Source organism: Oryctolagus cuniculus, chromosome 3, assembly GCF_964237555.1.
Source record: "Oryctolagus cuniculus chromosome 3, mOryCun1.1, whole genome shotgun sequence".
Classification (NCBI taxonomy): Eukaryota; Metazoa; Chordata; class Mammalia; order Lagomorpha; family Leporidae; genus Oryctolagus; species Oryctolagus cuniculus.
The window spans coordinates 143,604,649-143,620,356 of NC_091434.1; the positions used below are offsets into that span (position 1 = coordinate 143,604,649).

A 15,708-nucleotide genomic window follows, 5' to 3' on the forward strand; every position below is an offset into this window, starting at 1 on the left:
GTATTACTATTCATTATTCCAATCCCTCATAATCCCTGATTATAAGTGTCTCTAATGAAATTAATTACTTAAGCAATAACTTAATCCCTTTGCTACATTTTGGGAACATTGTTTATTCTTCACTAGAACATTCTCTTATTTGTGAGTAGAGATGGTGACTATGTGTGCTACAGAAGCTTGTGGAAGCAGGTTTATAGAACTCGATAAACATTAAGCTTGTTCTTCAGTCATGTGGCCTAGGGAAATAAAAGTCTTCCACTGCAATGGCCTATTAGCAGAGTTAGCCAAGCATGAAGGTGAAATACTGTCAAAACGTAAGCCTGGGTCGTTGGTTGGGATGCCCTTTATTTGAAACAGTGGAATATGAGTTATTGGAATGTACCTTAATGAAGGTTGCATTCCTAGTGCTTCCTCCATGATTCCATAAATCAGTTGTAGATCATTTATTTAAAAAAATAACAGTATCCAAAGCTTACTCTAATAATTCTACCAGTGGCAATGGTCAGACTGAAAAAGATCAGAGCAAAAAATACATAAACTAGGTAAAGTTTTAGAAACCACATTACATTGTTATTCAATCCCCTGGCAATAAAACAACTAATCAAGAAAGAATGCTTAGATATGGATGGAACTAAAATATTATGTTAAGTGAAAGTCAGGCTCAGAAAGATAAATTCTGTCTGTGCCCACTTACCTGTGTAAGCTGAGGAGTTGAATTCATACAAAAAGAGAACAGAACATTGGTTATCAGGGGATGGGAAAAGGAGCGATGGAGATAGGAATATTAATGGGCATAGAGTTCAGCCAGATAGAAAGAACGACTAATAATGTTCTATGGCACAATAACTATGGTTATAAACAATTCATTGAATTTGAGTTAGTGGAGAAGATTTTGAATGTTACAAACACAAACAACTTACAAAATTTATAAGACTTGAAGTGATAGATGGGCTGATTACTTTGATCTGATGAACGATGCATCCAAGTATCCACATATCATATGTCAGGTGCATTGGTGGTTCAGTGGTAGAATTCTCACCTCCCACATATCATATGTCACCTTTTAATTACAAGTCTCATTGTTAAACTGTATTTATTGAATTTTTTCTTTAAAATGATTACACTAAATATTTAGACATAAATTTTTAGTAAATACATAAATATTTCAGATAAATTGGGATCCTAGAAAAGTCTTATCTTTTCATTTCACATCATAATATTTGTATAGGCTTTAGTGATTTTATGCTAATGGAAGTCATTAAACTTAAGAACTGTCTCAGGGAATTTAGTTACGATTTTCTGCTTTTCTAATTAGTATTGTCAGGAAATGTAGATTACCAAAACAAAATGAACATTTTACAAAACACAAACAATTTAACAAAGAAGAAAATGTTCTGTTCCTATGCTTCTAGACAGGCAAATATCGCTAACTGCAAGATCATCATCCTCTTAAAGTCCATAGAAGCAACATACTCAGCCTCTACGGAGGTTGTTTCTTTCATAATTTTTCATATTACTCATCCAAAGAGGAAAAAAGGACTGGAGAAGAGAAAATCGATGATATGACTAAAAATGTGAATAAACTGAAAACTGGAGAATTCTGTTTATTTCAACAAACATTAAATGTTTAATGTTAACTAATTTGTACTACTTGAGATTCAAAGATTAATTGATTAGTTTTTCTGTCATCAAAGAGCTCACAGTTCATCAAGGAGAAAGCTATGTAATCAAATTTACAAAATAATGCTACAAATATGATAATCTAGGTGAAAGCTACTGAGAAACTGTTCAGGGAAGTCTAAGAACTCTCCCAGCATGGAGAAAAGAAATAAGGCTGGAAACTGATACAAAAGTCAGTCTAGGAAAATTCCCTATTCTGTAGACCCTGACAGTTTGTTGTCAATTTGTGTTTTAAACTCCTTGATTTTCTCCTGCTGTAATTTTTGCTAACATACATCTGTAACTGTATAAAAACTCATTTATACTTTTTTCATGAACTTATGTGTGGTTAAACATTTTAATCATAATGCTTTTTATATGTTAAAGATTTGTTAAAATCTTTGTTATTTTTATGTTTCCTATCCCTCTCATATTTTTGAAATGCTATTTGTTTAATTTATTCTGTCATATGTTTAAACATCCTAAGCACTCTTATTTTGTTTTCCATGTCTAATAATTTTCACATCTAGAATTTCACAGACTCATATTCTGTAATCTGCCTATGCTGGCTCTCACTCATGGAGACTCGTTTCCCTATGCATTTTGTTTTTGACCATGAACTTTGGAACTAGGGAATCTTTAGTTGAATCTGCATACCTTCAAAGATGATTTAAATTTGCTTTTGTGAAGAGACCTGGAAGCATTACCAACCTAACCTCACTCTAAACTAAAGTTTTGGCTTCAAGTTTGTTGCTGCTTCTGGTCACACTTGTATGCTGAATATGGGGCCGAAGGACATATGAGGGCTGGCTTGGGCTGATAAAGTCTCTAGTGGACTTGTCTCTCCCTTCCACCCATTGCCAATATCAAGACTAACAGGCTTCTCCTTCTGTAAGGGGTTGTGGGAGTGAACACAAAACATTTAGCCTCTTTGATGTCACACGATGGGTGTGTGACATAAATCTTGAGACAGTTCTGACCTTTCTTTCCTGTCATCTTTATATCACAATCACACTGAACATTTGACCTACTGACGAATAACAAATGTCTTCTGAGTAAAAGCCAACTTTCATGTGTGCTTATTTCTGAATTCCTGACTGCATTTCCATTTTAGTCTTAAGAAAGAAACAGAAGGAATCTGACTTGGAACTCAGCGGGGCCTTAGACGTTCTCCATCCAGTATGGAGTCACAGAACACCAACCTCAAACGACCGTGCCCTGAGTCCATAATAAGGTGAGGCAAAACAAAGTCACTGCATAATTTTTTCTAACTGCTCACAAAATAGTTCCTGTCCTAGTTACAAAATACCAATCTTGACCTCTTTTTGCTAAAATGATTGGTATTTCTCTACCAATTATTCTCATCCTAGTCTACCCTCCCTGTAGAAAAAAATGTGTCAAGATACTCAATCTTGGGCTGCGCTTGCTTTTTTATTACATTTGACCTAGAGGAAACCCTGTTGCTGTAGCCCTTCTCTAAATCATCTGACCAAAGCCTCAAATCCTCTAATAGGCTGTTTCTGACACCCTCCTAGTGAATCACTCCAGGGTACTTCATGGTGGGTGTTTTCCCTTGGTGTAATGAGTAATAAATCCCAACTTGTTTAGCTGTAGATATGTTCCTGGTGGTCTTTGTCTGGAGGGCATCAACAGTCTCCAAATATTCTTGTGCTTTATTGTTATCATTATTTCTCCAGCTCACGGCTCACTGCAACATGCGGAAATATTTTAAAAACAATTTATCCGTCATTTTCATTGTTTTACAGTAAGTGCACAGTTCAGAATACTTGAAATGCCTTATTGTATCTCCTATAAGTCACACTGAAAGTGATATACAAATATCAGGGAGAAAAGAAGCAGTTGAGTATTAGATAATTATTTACTAGTATATTTATTTTGTTACTTTCAAACAACAAATAAAAGTTTAAAATTATTTTCTAATCGGAAACAATGTATTGGGTTACCTGTGGCATTTTCAATGCTATTATACATATATATACTGTATTACACAGAAACCTTAACCACAACTGACTGTTTTATGGATGGGTGCCTAACCCAAATGTAGTCATTGCTAACTTGGAACCAAGGGAAGCTAGAACTATCTGTTGTGGCCCAACATAGGAACACTGCCCAGAGATCACTTGCTGTACGGGATACTAGACTACGTTCACACACAGTTAAGCATTATATATTACCTATTGGGTAGCCCATTGCATATTATATGAACTGTATAAAATATACACATTTGGGGCTAGCATTGTGATGCAGTGGGGTAAGTTACTGCCTGTGATGCTGGCTTCCCATATTGGAGTGCTGACTCCAGGCTGTCCTGCTCTGCTTCCAATCCAGCTCCCTGCTAATGCACCAGGGAAAACAGCAGATGATGGCTCAAGAACCTGGGTCCCTGCCATCCCCTGGGAGAACCAAATGCAGTTCCAGGTTCCAGACATCAGCCTGGACCACGGTGGCCAATCTGATAGTTGGAAGATCTCTCTCTATGTCTCTCCTCTCTATTGTTCTACCCTTCAAAAATACACACATCTTTTTAAAAATGTACACATAACGATTTTAAGATAATTTTTTCTGTGAGCAAATAAATTAAATGTAATTGTAACTGGCTATATTTTTTAATCCTAAAGATACTGCTTTGGGAATTCTTTTCCAGTGAGAAAAATATAGTAAAGTTATTTTTAACTATCAAGAACTTTTCATGAACACTCAACTGAATCACTAATTACTCCAATGTATTATTTAAAAATTTGGTAATTTGGATATTATCATTTTATCTTTCTGTTTTAGAGCCAGCTTATCATTTTTACTTTTCAAGTCCAAGAGTTTTTTGGTAGGTCTTCAGAAAACGCATTAAGCTGTAAGATTTATTCTTTTAATTTCAAACGTACAAAAATGTCCTTTTTGGATACAGTGCTCAATACCCACAATTGCACACTCCCTCTAGGAGGGGATAAGAATATGACAAGCCACAAAGACACCCCAGATGTTGGGAAGGTATAGAAGATACTAAGATAGAAGGCAGCAGAAGTCATGCTCAGTGTAAAGTACACTGCAGAGAAAACAGCAGAGGCAACAGAGGAAGGAGAAATCAGCAACAAGGGAGGCAGAAGCCAAGGAGGTAAGACGGGGCATGGCTGGTCACCAAACCTCACGCACTTTCCAGAAATGTGGACCTACTGTTCACAAACTGGTCAGAATGTCCATACCCAAGCACAGGGTCGTTCTGAGCATGAGATCACATGCTCTGCATAGGTTGCACATCCATAAAGTTGCTATTGCAGATGGCCTTTCCGCTCCTCCCAGCAGGCTCTGCGATGCTGGCGTGACTCACTCTGTGCTCCCATATTGTTGGCCTCCTTACTCGGTATCACCTTGCCCAGAAAAAATCGAGCATGACATTTGTTTGGGATCCTGATAACACCATGACTCTCTGTGTACAGGATGAAAATGAATCTGAACACATCAGGTAATTTAAATATACTAAAATTATTCTTTTATCAGTCAATGTATTTATACATTTTAAAGCTGAGAATCTACAACTAATCTCTTCTTACAACTTAAAGGCCCATAATGAAAACATAGCACATGATTAGTGCCTGGTCCAAGGGCACCAGAGGACATTGGCATGCTCTCAATCTTATGAAAATTGTGGGTTAAAGCATCATTAGATGCTTTTCTCATTAGTCTTTAGTAAATGGAAGTAAAACAATGCACTTTGTTATGCAAGAAAAGTCCTTAAGCCCTTCTTCCAACCAGAGTCACTCATGAACTGTTGCTAAATAATATTACTTAATATATTATGACTTTCAATGTAGTGTGAAACATTATATTAACAAGACAGACAATATATATAAAGTGCTAGATAGTTCAGGGACAAATTCAAGGGTACTCCAAACAGTACTTGAAAATTGAATTAAAAGTTCAGTTTATCTAAAGCACACTCATACAGAAGTGTCATGCATTTGAATTTTATATCCACTGAATACTCAACATCAAAGTTTCCATCCATGAATCCTCTTTGAGTGTCAGTTCCACATTTTCACTGTCCATTGCTCACTGGCAGTAACTGAACTGAATATATCTGAAGTGAAAGAAAAAAAACTCTATATCTCTATGTATCTGTATTCCATGCCCTACCCCAAGAAAGTAATCCTATCCTGACTTACTCTTTACTGTTAATTACTTCATGATTCATTTTGCAACCTGAGATCAAAACAATTTTGCTTCCTTCTGCATTCCGTACCCCAATCTGTCACTGATTCTTGCCATTTCCACTGTTAACTGCATCTTCCATTCAGGTCTTCCTTTCCAACCACTCAGTCTTCCCAGAATAAACAAATCCTTGATACCCCTCAGTTGGGCCATTTCAATAGTCTCCTAACCAATACCTCCAGCTGTAATGTTTATCTACCCTCCACCCACGTTTCTATCTAACCCTGATAAGGTTCACCTTCCTCAAGACAAGCATATAATTTAATCTCTCAAACCAAAATCAACTCCCTGTATTTTGGTTAGAGTTATTTCTGATTCTGCCTGGTATCATTTCTTTGAACTTCTCCATCTTTGGGTGACAGGATGTGATTAACCATACTTGTCTCGCATTGCACCTCATCCTGTCTTTGAAGTCCAATTGAATAAGACTAAGTGCTTTCCTACTCGATTTTCCTGTCTCCACCTCTTTGTCCCTGCTGATGCCATTTATCTTTGTTAACATAAAGTCAGAATATGGGAGACTTGTTGAGTTGAGCTGGACTAAAACATAAACCCTTCAAGGGAATGGATTACATTTTTAACTGTTTTATGATGATAGCATAAGCACCAATAATTCTGCCTAACATGACTGGCATTAAGTTGTTGAATGAATGAATGAATGAATAAGATTCCTTTAAAAGCTTAAAATTCTGCAATTTCAGCCAGTGATTCTCAAGCATTTGACTTATCTCAATAGACATTTTATATTAAGTATTTATATGTGCAAGATACTATATTAAATATGTTTAAGAATACAGGTATTAACAATATGCAAGAAAATGACAAAAGAAGTGAAGTGGTCTACAGACACATTTCATAGAAATAATTCTGGGGCATATATTTATTTATTGTGCATAATATTCCTGCTAGATGTAATTGTATACATAACATCTCAGACAGATGGATATGTACAAATGTATACATGCGAATTTAAGGAAAAACTTTTAGAGAATTTTCTAGAATGCTCTATGCAACTGTGGACTTAGGGCTTGTTTTAATTTTCCTGAGTTTCTGTTTTCCTATTATTTCATGCCAATTACATGCTGTTCTGTTTTCTTATGCTTGTAAAACTTCTTATCTCTGGACACAAACCCTCAGTCCAGGTGTACTGGGGTTGCAGCTATTCAATGTGAGTGACACCCTAATGATCCTTCTAGTTAAGCAGCTCTACTGCTTCAGCCTCAGGAATAGTAACAAGACAGGGGAATGATGGCTGAGGCTGATTTATAGCCGAGAGAAACAAGTAAAACCTTAGCAGAAATAAAAGAGCCCCTAGTATGCTGAACTTGTAAGACTTAAAGAACCCAACTAGTAAAAATCTTTTGATTAAATGACAATTTCTGCACATGGGTTTCTCGAGAATTTTATGTATGAGTATGTCGTCATGAATTAGTTCATAGGCCACAATTAACTCCGAATCTCTGAAAGGATATCTGGCTTCGTTTAGAAAATTCAAGATTGTTATAAGAGAAAAGCCACTGCATAAAAAGTGCCTCTTCAAGGTCAGAAATAAATCTGTGAGTATCTTGTACTACAATGATTTCTGCCAGTTAGAGCTCATTCAGATAGTCAGTTCCAGGGATGCACAGAGCAATGGAGAAATAAAAAGTTCCTTAGAGGCACCCCTCCCAGGGTTTAACAGTCCTTTCCTTTTAATTGAGTGTATGAGAAAAGTGAATACATTTGTTTAATATTTTCAGCTTCATTAAATATGACCTTGACAATGGCAGCCACACTAATAACTAGATATTTCAAAGAAGTCATGCTATATGTAATTACTACAAAGAAAAACATGTCACATAACTTATGACTGTTTTTTAAAATATTTCACAGGGAAAATTATATATACACCAAAGTAATATTCAACAACTTTCAAATCTATGTTTACCCTAGGACTAAATTTCATGGACAAATTATTTCCCAGACTTAACTTCTGCCTCCTGCTCATATTCCTGACCACACTTTTTTCTCTATTTCTCTTCCCAAGTGGAACTAAAAACAATACATAGAAAAAGGACCTACGGAGTGCTACTCAGCTGAAAAGAAAATGAAATCCTGTCGTTTGGAACAAAATGGATGCAACTGGAAATCATTATACTTAGTGAAATAAGCCAGTCACAAAAAGACATATCATATATTTTCCCTGATCTGGGGTAACAAATAGAGTACCTAAATTGTAATGTATTGGAGTGAAATGGACATTTTGAGATTCAGTGATTGTTTATAGACATTGTCTCTTTTGTTGAAGAATAGTGTTTTTTTTTTTCATTTGATTTGTTCTACTCCTTTACTTAGTGTAGGTTAACCTTATGATCATTAGATGACATTCTCAAAAGAAAAATCATCTGAAATATTTAGCAAGCTGCTGCTCTCCGTGGCTGTCTTGGTCTAGATGTAGGCCATATGCTTTCCTCTGTCCTTTCTAATATTATGTCTTTTCTCTTATCAGTCCTTGTGAATTTCTGTAAATAAGTGCAGTATATATTTGGTCTAATGCTGTGATATCTCCTCAACTCTATGTTTCTGAGAACTGATTCATATATTTCTACCTGGTGTCATGTGTATTTATGAGCGTATTTGGGGCAAAACTTCTACAATGAGGCACTGAAATCTGAACAGCATGCTGGAGTACTACAGGGAGACATTGTCATAGGGATGGGAGTAAGACAAGAAAACATGAGGGATAGGGTCTCTGCTTCCTTTGCATTGTTTGCTAATGTAAGCGTGTGCAGGCAGCTGTTACTATACCAATGGTTGCTGTGTAGGCAGGGACAATAATACATATGTGCATATAGACATCAATAAAACACAAACAGAAGTAAAAAGTTATTTTTAAAACATTATCTTTATTGCATAAAATATATACTTTTAAGAAAAATAGAAGGATAAAAACAGTGAAGTGGAGGAGGGAGTGAAGAAGGAACTGAGGGGAAATCAGGCAATATATCAGGGAAAATGGAACCAGATACAATTTTAATTCTGAGACTTATGTTATAGATTATACACATACTGGCTTAGTCCGAGTTTTTGTATGTTACATAGGAGAAAAATTGACTATGTTAATAATGATGCATGTAGTAGAGTTATTTTAAAAATTAATCACTTATAACATGGTACATACACTTAATGCAAAACTCTAAAGACACAAGAACATAAAATTTTATAAAGTAGATTTAGAGAAGCTCAGGCTTTGTGAATTTTGGAAAATATTATAGAAGTAAAGGAGGGCAAACACGGGTGGTTAGCAGCTAAGCATGTACCTACTGAACAGTCAAGAAAGCATCAAAGGCGGGATACAACAGAAAGTCAGTGGGAAGCACTTTTACCCTTCTGGCAACACAAACTGTTATTTCTAATTTTCTCCATATTACATACATTATACCAAATAAAATATATTATAGCTTAGTGATTAGGAGGGGTGGCACTAGAACAGAGGTCTGTAAAGTTTCTCTGAATGGAAAGGAACAATAAATGAGTAGAGAGCAGATGAATAATTGAAAAGGAGAAGAGGAAGAATATAAAACTCATGGATGTGCAATGATAGAAAATAAACACAAAACACTTCTTCCTTCACAGCATGGTGCTGGAACACAAAGTTCTTGTCTGTGAACAGATCTGAGTTCATATCCCAGCTCCTGCAGTACAGCTGTGGGTAAGTTATTCCACCTAATACTCGCTGTCCTTATAAAAAAGTAGAGGATAATTATAGCATTTATTTTTAAAGGTTGTTGGATGGATTTTGTTAAATAATTCCTAAAGCCTAACATGTTGACCTCAACAGTAATGACAAAAGCTGTTAAAGATATTTTTAAGCCATAAAATATGAAAGAATGAGTATATATTATATATTATTATATAACAAGAGAAACAGTTCTCATAGTTATACAATCTCGTGGAATCCTGTGGTTTTCTTCTATAGCAAAATGCATATTTCTATTTTTACAAGTCTTTGATATTTTCCCCTCTGGGCTACAATTCCATAAAAATGTACCATATCTGACCATAATTATATTCCCAGCACCTAGCGCATTCTCTAGCATGTCAGAGGTACTCAGGAAAAATTCTGAGGGAATAAATGGTCTTAAAGTGAGAAATCATAAGTTAAAATTAAAATTCTATAATTTACATCTGTGTAACTTTGCAAATACATTCTCAGTTCTGTTCTATTCATAACATGGAGACAATAACATAGTGAGACTCAATTTAATTGCTGTGAGGAATCAGGGAGAAAGATACAAATACAATGGTATCCAATTCAGTGTCTGGGACACAATCTATGCTCAGTATACATCGCACAAATCAGATTTAATGATTTTTCTTTAAATTGAAGTTGACCATAAAACTAACCCAATGAAATTTTTCTGTTCTCTAAACACTTTGGTTATTAAGACTTGTGGGGAGCAACTTGGACTAAACTAAGTTAGTGGAATTAAGACTTATTCTATGCATCTGCTCTCCCACAATATGGCACTGGGAGAGGAGTAAACAGCTTCTACGCAGCTGCCTCTCGCCAACTTGAGTGATGACCTGCAGGAGCTGATCCTGCTCCTGACTGGAGGAGAGCAGCATACTCGGCATGTGGGTAGCAGAGTTGGGATTGGTGGAAGAGGACTATAAAGGAGGAGAGAGACAACATGCACCAGGAACATCTAAGGGGAACACCTGAGGAACATCTGAGCAGCCCCCGAGAGAGCCAGCCGGCGGTGTGCCGCTCCCCCGCGGAAGTGGGGAAAGTGGCAGGGGGAACTGCCCTTCCACGGAGGTGGAAGGACGGCAGCTAACCCGGGAAGAACCAGCAGCAAACCCGGGAAGGGCCGAGCAGACAAAAGAACAGCGCAGGGTCCTGTGTCGTTCCTCCGCGAAGAGGGGGAGCGACAAAGACTACTTATATTTATGTTTGTGAAATATAAGAAACAAAAGGACATATATTTAAATCCATGAGACAGTTTTACCTCTAATCAAAATCTCAAAGACAAAAATGTAAAGGGATCGGGGTCAGCTCCATGGCCCAATAGGTTAATCCTCTGCCTGCAGTGCCAGCATCCCATATGGGCACCAGTTCTAGTCCTGGCTGCTTCTCTTCCAATCCAGCCCTCTTCTGTGGCCTGGGAAAGCTGTCCAAGATGTCCCTGCACCCACATGGGAGACCAGGAAGAAGCACCTGGCTCCTGGTCTTGGATCGGTGCAGTTCCGGCCATTGCGGCCATCTGGGGAGTGAACCAATGGAAGGAAGACTTTTCTAACTCTTCCTCTCACTGTCTATAACTCCACCTCTCAAATAAATAAATAAAAGTCTTTTAAAAATGTAAAGGGACATATATTCTTAAGTGTGTGCTCTTGAAAGAAAAGACACTGATCTTACATGAAGAACCTAAATGATCAGCCCCACCAAAGCAGTATGTTGCTCATACTGCACTCTCTGACACTACATTAGTAATTAATGTCTACCTGTCCTTACTAGTGAATGTTTCAGAATCATCAATATTTCATGTATAGTACAGATTAATCCAATATTGTGCATCTACTGCTATGGCATATGAGGTGTTGGTAGTTGGTGGAGGACTTTCACCTTCAATAGAATGTGGCATTAGCAGAAAATATAATGAGTCAAGGAGAAAACAATGGCTTTTCGCCATCTTGCTGTTAAATTAATGATGACTTCCTATGAAGCTAAAATATCTCTTACTGAGTATAAGAAAAGAAAGCACAGGAAATTTCCAAGACAAAAATTGAGGTTTTCAAGATATTGTCCCATTTTTTCAGTACAATTTAAGCCATTGGGAAATACCAATGGCATGCATTTATGTGTGAAACAAGAATGGGAATCTATACAAAATAGGAGCTCACCTTTATATAATTATCTTTTATGTAGACATGTTTTTTAGATGAAAGGAATTGTGTAAACCTGATAATAGATACTATTTCTACATATCTCAGTATAGATGCTTATTTTCTTCTTAATAACTGCCTTACTAAGTTGACTAGATACACATTGTCAGTAAAACAGAAATACATGTGGTGTGACAGCAGTGGGGTTGAAGCTGAAGGAAAAACTTGCAGATAATTTTACAGATTCTGCCATAAGTTATATATTAGTCAAAGTTATGAGGAAGTGGAAATTCATAAGAAGAGAAGTCAGGAGTAATAAATACAGAGAATAAGGTAGCTGATCTATACAAAGTGAACAGGCCAGTAGTGTACTAGACTTTTGGTAATAGTGAAGCACAAGGATGAATATCCAATGGCTGGCCTAACAGCCCACAAATCCTGCCTGCCCTTCCTGTAGCGACATTTTACTATTTTCCCCATCTGATTGAGGCAGAAAGATTTAGCTATTTCAAGCATCTATGTGTGTACAGTAAATCCCATTACATGAATTAACTTAAGAGTCTCTTCTGTATAAGAGTATAAGTAAAATAGCTATTGCAATTAAAGGAGGGAAAATGATTTATTCATGGATTCTTAAGTCAGTGTTGGCTCCAGAATTTTTGTCTCAGATAGTTTTTTAGGGAAGCTATGCGGTTGAGCCTAGAAAGGGTTTATCTTGAAGCCACAGTCCTATAGCAAATACTAAGTGTGTATTTTAGGAGATTTTAAGTAGTATTCTTCTAAAAATGATGTTATTTAGCTTATATTTTTCATTTAGTATGGATGGGAGATAATATAAAAGATTTTAGAATCCATGACACAAAAGAACATGTGTTGTGATAAATCCTCCAGAAGATGTTGCTGAACATGGTATAGAATTGAGAGAAAGATCACAATTTTGAATGTTATTGATGATGCTTACATACAAGGTATGCTTTGAAGCTTGTTTAAAGAGCTGTTAGAAAAAAAAAATTCTTCTCAGTTCTTTCTTCATATGGCATTCCTTTCCTATTATCCAGATAAAGAAGAATTAATTGTGGGTCACAAAAGTTAAAAAGCATTGTTGTCTGTATTTAGAAGTACATTATTGTTACAAGTCTTCCACGTTTTAGGACAGCACAGGCCAACACACATAAAAGGTTAACAGATCCAAATAAGAATCTTTTTAGGTTTGCATGTGGTAACATTTAAAACAGAAGAAAAAGGGAAGATATGATGAAGGTAGGAAATCATTAAAGAAATGGAATTTAAAAGATTAGGGATGGCAAATAGATTACCAATCATAATAGACTGATACTAACAATTAGAGTGCAATGAAAAGAAGAAATTCAGGAAAAGCATGAGATGCAGGATGTTCCAAGATCACATAAGGAGGTCTGACAGTGGCCTGAAACCCGAGACACCACATAGTTGCTACTTCCAGACAAAAGGAGCCACTAGTGGAAGGGGTGGTGGCACAGAAGGAGCAGAGGCTCTGCAGTTCAAATAACTTTCCCATACTTTATACATGTGATGCTTGGGGATAGCTATTTAACCTCCGTTAGCTTCCATTTTCTCAGCATAGGAACCATAATGCCTACTTCATGATTTTCTTTTTTGCTTAGAATTAAATAAAAAAGGGGGTAAAATTCTGGTTTGGAAAATACTTTAGGTGTCCCCCAGAGAATCATATTAAGAACTTAATCTCCAGAGTCTTACGTGAATAGATTAAGAATGGAACTTACTCCAATGATGGTTTTGGAAGGTGGGGTCTTGGAAAGTGATTGGAGTAAATTACATTGCTGGGATGAAATTCCCATAATTGGCTCTATAAAGAGACATGAACACCGAGAAGAAGTGTGCTCCTTGTCCTCTTCTGTCTCTTAGTTCACTATGTGGTCCTTCTTCTTCCATCCTCCAGCTGCATCAGATGCCTGAACCAATGTAGCCATACAATCTTGGACAAAATCGTAAGTTGAGCCAAACCTCCTTCCTTCCTAAATAGCTCCTCTTGGCTTTAAATTGTAATGACAAAAATCTGACCAAACCATAATATTGGTACTAGAGAAGTGGGGTACTATTAACTACACCTGCAGATGTGGAGGAGCCTTTGGAACTGATTTACCGAAAAGGTTGGATGAGACTGGAGAAGCAGGCTAGAAAAAGCTTTGGATGCTGTAAGCAGAGCCATATGGGTGGTTCTAATGAAGTACTGTAAGAACTGAATGCTGATAGAAATGTGGACAGTACAGGCCATGCTGGTGACATTCCAGATGGAAATATAGATTCTACTGGGAACTGGACTAAAGGCCTCTCTTGTTATACCATGTAGCTATATTATGTCCCTGTCCTGACACTTTGTAGGAGGCTAAAGACGGTGTACTTGTTTGGCAGAGGAAATTTCATGGCAGCCAAGTGTTCAGGCTGCAGCAAGGGCATTATCAGTTCCTGATAGTATGTTTCACAATGGGAATGCAGCCTAGCCTGGGAAAAGGGAAGAAATAGCTTGTTTGAGACAAAGACGCGAAGTAGAAAAGATGCTTGCTAAAAAGTTAGCTCAGGTAAAAGAGAGCCAGGTGCTAATGGACAAGGCAAAGGATGAAAGACACCAAATGCAGACCAGAAATCTTTGAGCTGCACCTCCTATCACAGTCTCATCAGAGGCCTAGAAGAATAAATTTATTCCAAAGGTCTTCCAGGACAGGAATCTTTTCAGGAGAGAGCCCCAAGGAATCCTGCTGGTCCAGGCCTAACTCCAGATTCCAGCTTGCTGGCATAATGCTCTGAGCCTGCCATGGATCTGGCAAGTCCAGGTGCAACTCCTGCTGGCTGCCAAACTCGGCATTGTTCAAATGATGCTTGTTTGGCAAATGTGCAGAATGCAAGAGTTATATGGACGTGGCAGCTTCCAAAATAGTTTCAAAGGAAAGCCTAGGAGGCCAGGTAGAGTTCTGTTATGGGGTGAGAGCTCCTTAAGGGAGCCCCTGATATGGCGATGTGTAGTGTAGCTGTGGGAGTGAAGCTGCAATGGATATCCCAGAAAGGTAGAGATACCAGCGATGTGAGACACCTGCCAAGAAAATCTGTAAGAATTGCAAATAAGCCTTAGAAAGCTACCAACATCAGTGTGCAGACTCAAAGAGCAGTCCATGTAGGCAGGTACCAACAGGGCCATATATGCATAGAAGACTCCAGTTAGATTTCAAAGGATGACAGGGACAACTTAGGAGCCCACGCAAAGACCAGTTGCAGGAATGGTAGTGCCAAGTGGAACTGAGGAGTCCAAGTTGCCATGGAGAGCCTTCACAAGGTTAATGCCTAGTGCAGCTGTGGAGCTGAGACTCAAGCCTGTGAACACTTGTGACCTGTGATTAGCAAAGTTAATGAGTGAGACTGCCTCCACCATAGTTTCATACATGAAGTTTTAGGATTTAATATTTGTCCTGGGAGGTTTTGGTCTTGATTTTGGTTTAATCAATCATTTCTGTCTCCCCATCTCCCTATATTAGAATTTAAATACACATAATGTTCTGTCTCATCACTGTATCTTGGGATTATGTGATTTGTATTTTTATAGGCTAACACTAAAGGAGTTTGCTTTGGACCTGTGATGAGACTTTGGACGCTGGACATTTGGAATTAATGCTGGATTGAGTTAAACTGTGAACTTCGGGGGGTACAGTGAATGAATTTTGAGATGGACAAGAAATTTTGGGGACTACGATGGAATGTTATGATTAGGTAAATGGTCTAGGTATGCCCCACAAGCCCATATGGTAAAGGCTTGATTGCCAGAATCTTATGTCAACGGAGAAAAGATGAAACAACCCAACTATAATATCTGAAAGTGAGGCCTTGAAAAGTGTTTAGGTTGAGTGAAGTTGCTGTGATGAAGTCCCTGTGATTGAATCCTAGTGGTTTTATAAAGACAGCCACAAA

At 37.4% G+C, this 15,708-nt stretch overlaps 1 protein-coding gene across 13 annotated transcripts in view; it reads right to left on the reverse strand.

Moving 5' to 3' along the window:
* MAGI2 (membrane associated guanylate kinase, WW and PDZ domain containing 2) overlaps window positions 1-15,708 on the reverse strand; it is a 1,584,028-nt gene that overhangs the window by 1,134,240 nt on the left and 434,080 nt on the right. The gene's annotated exons all lie outside the window — the stretch shown is intronic.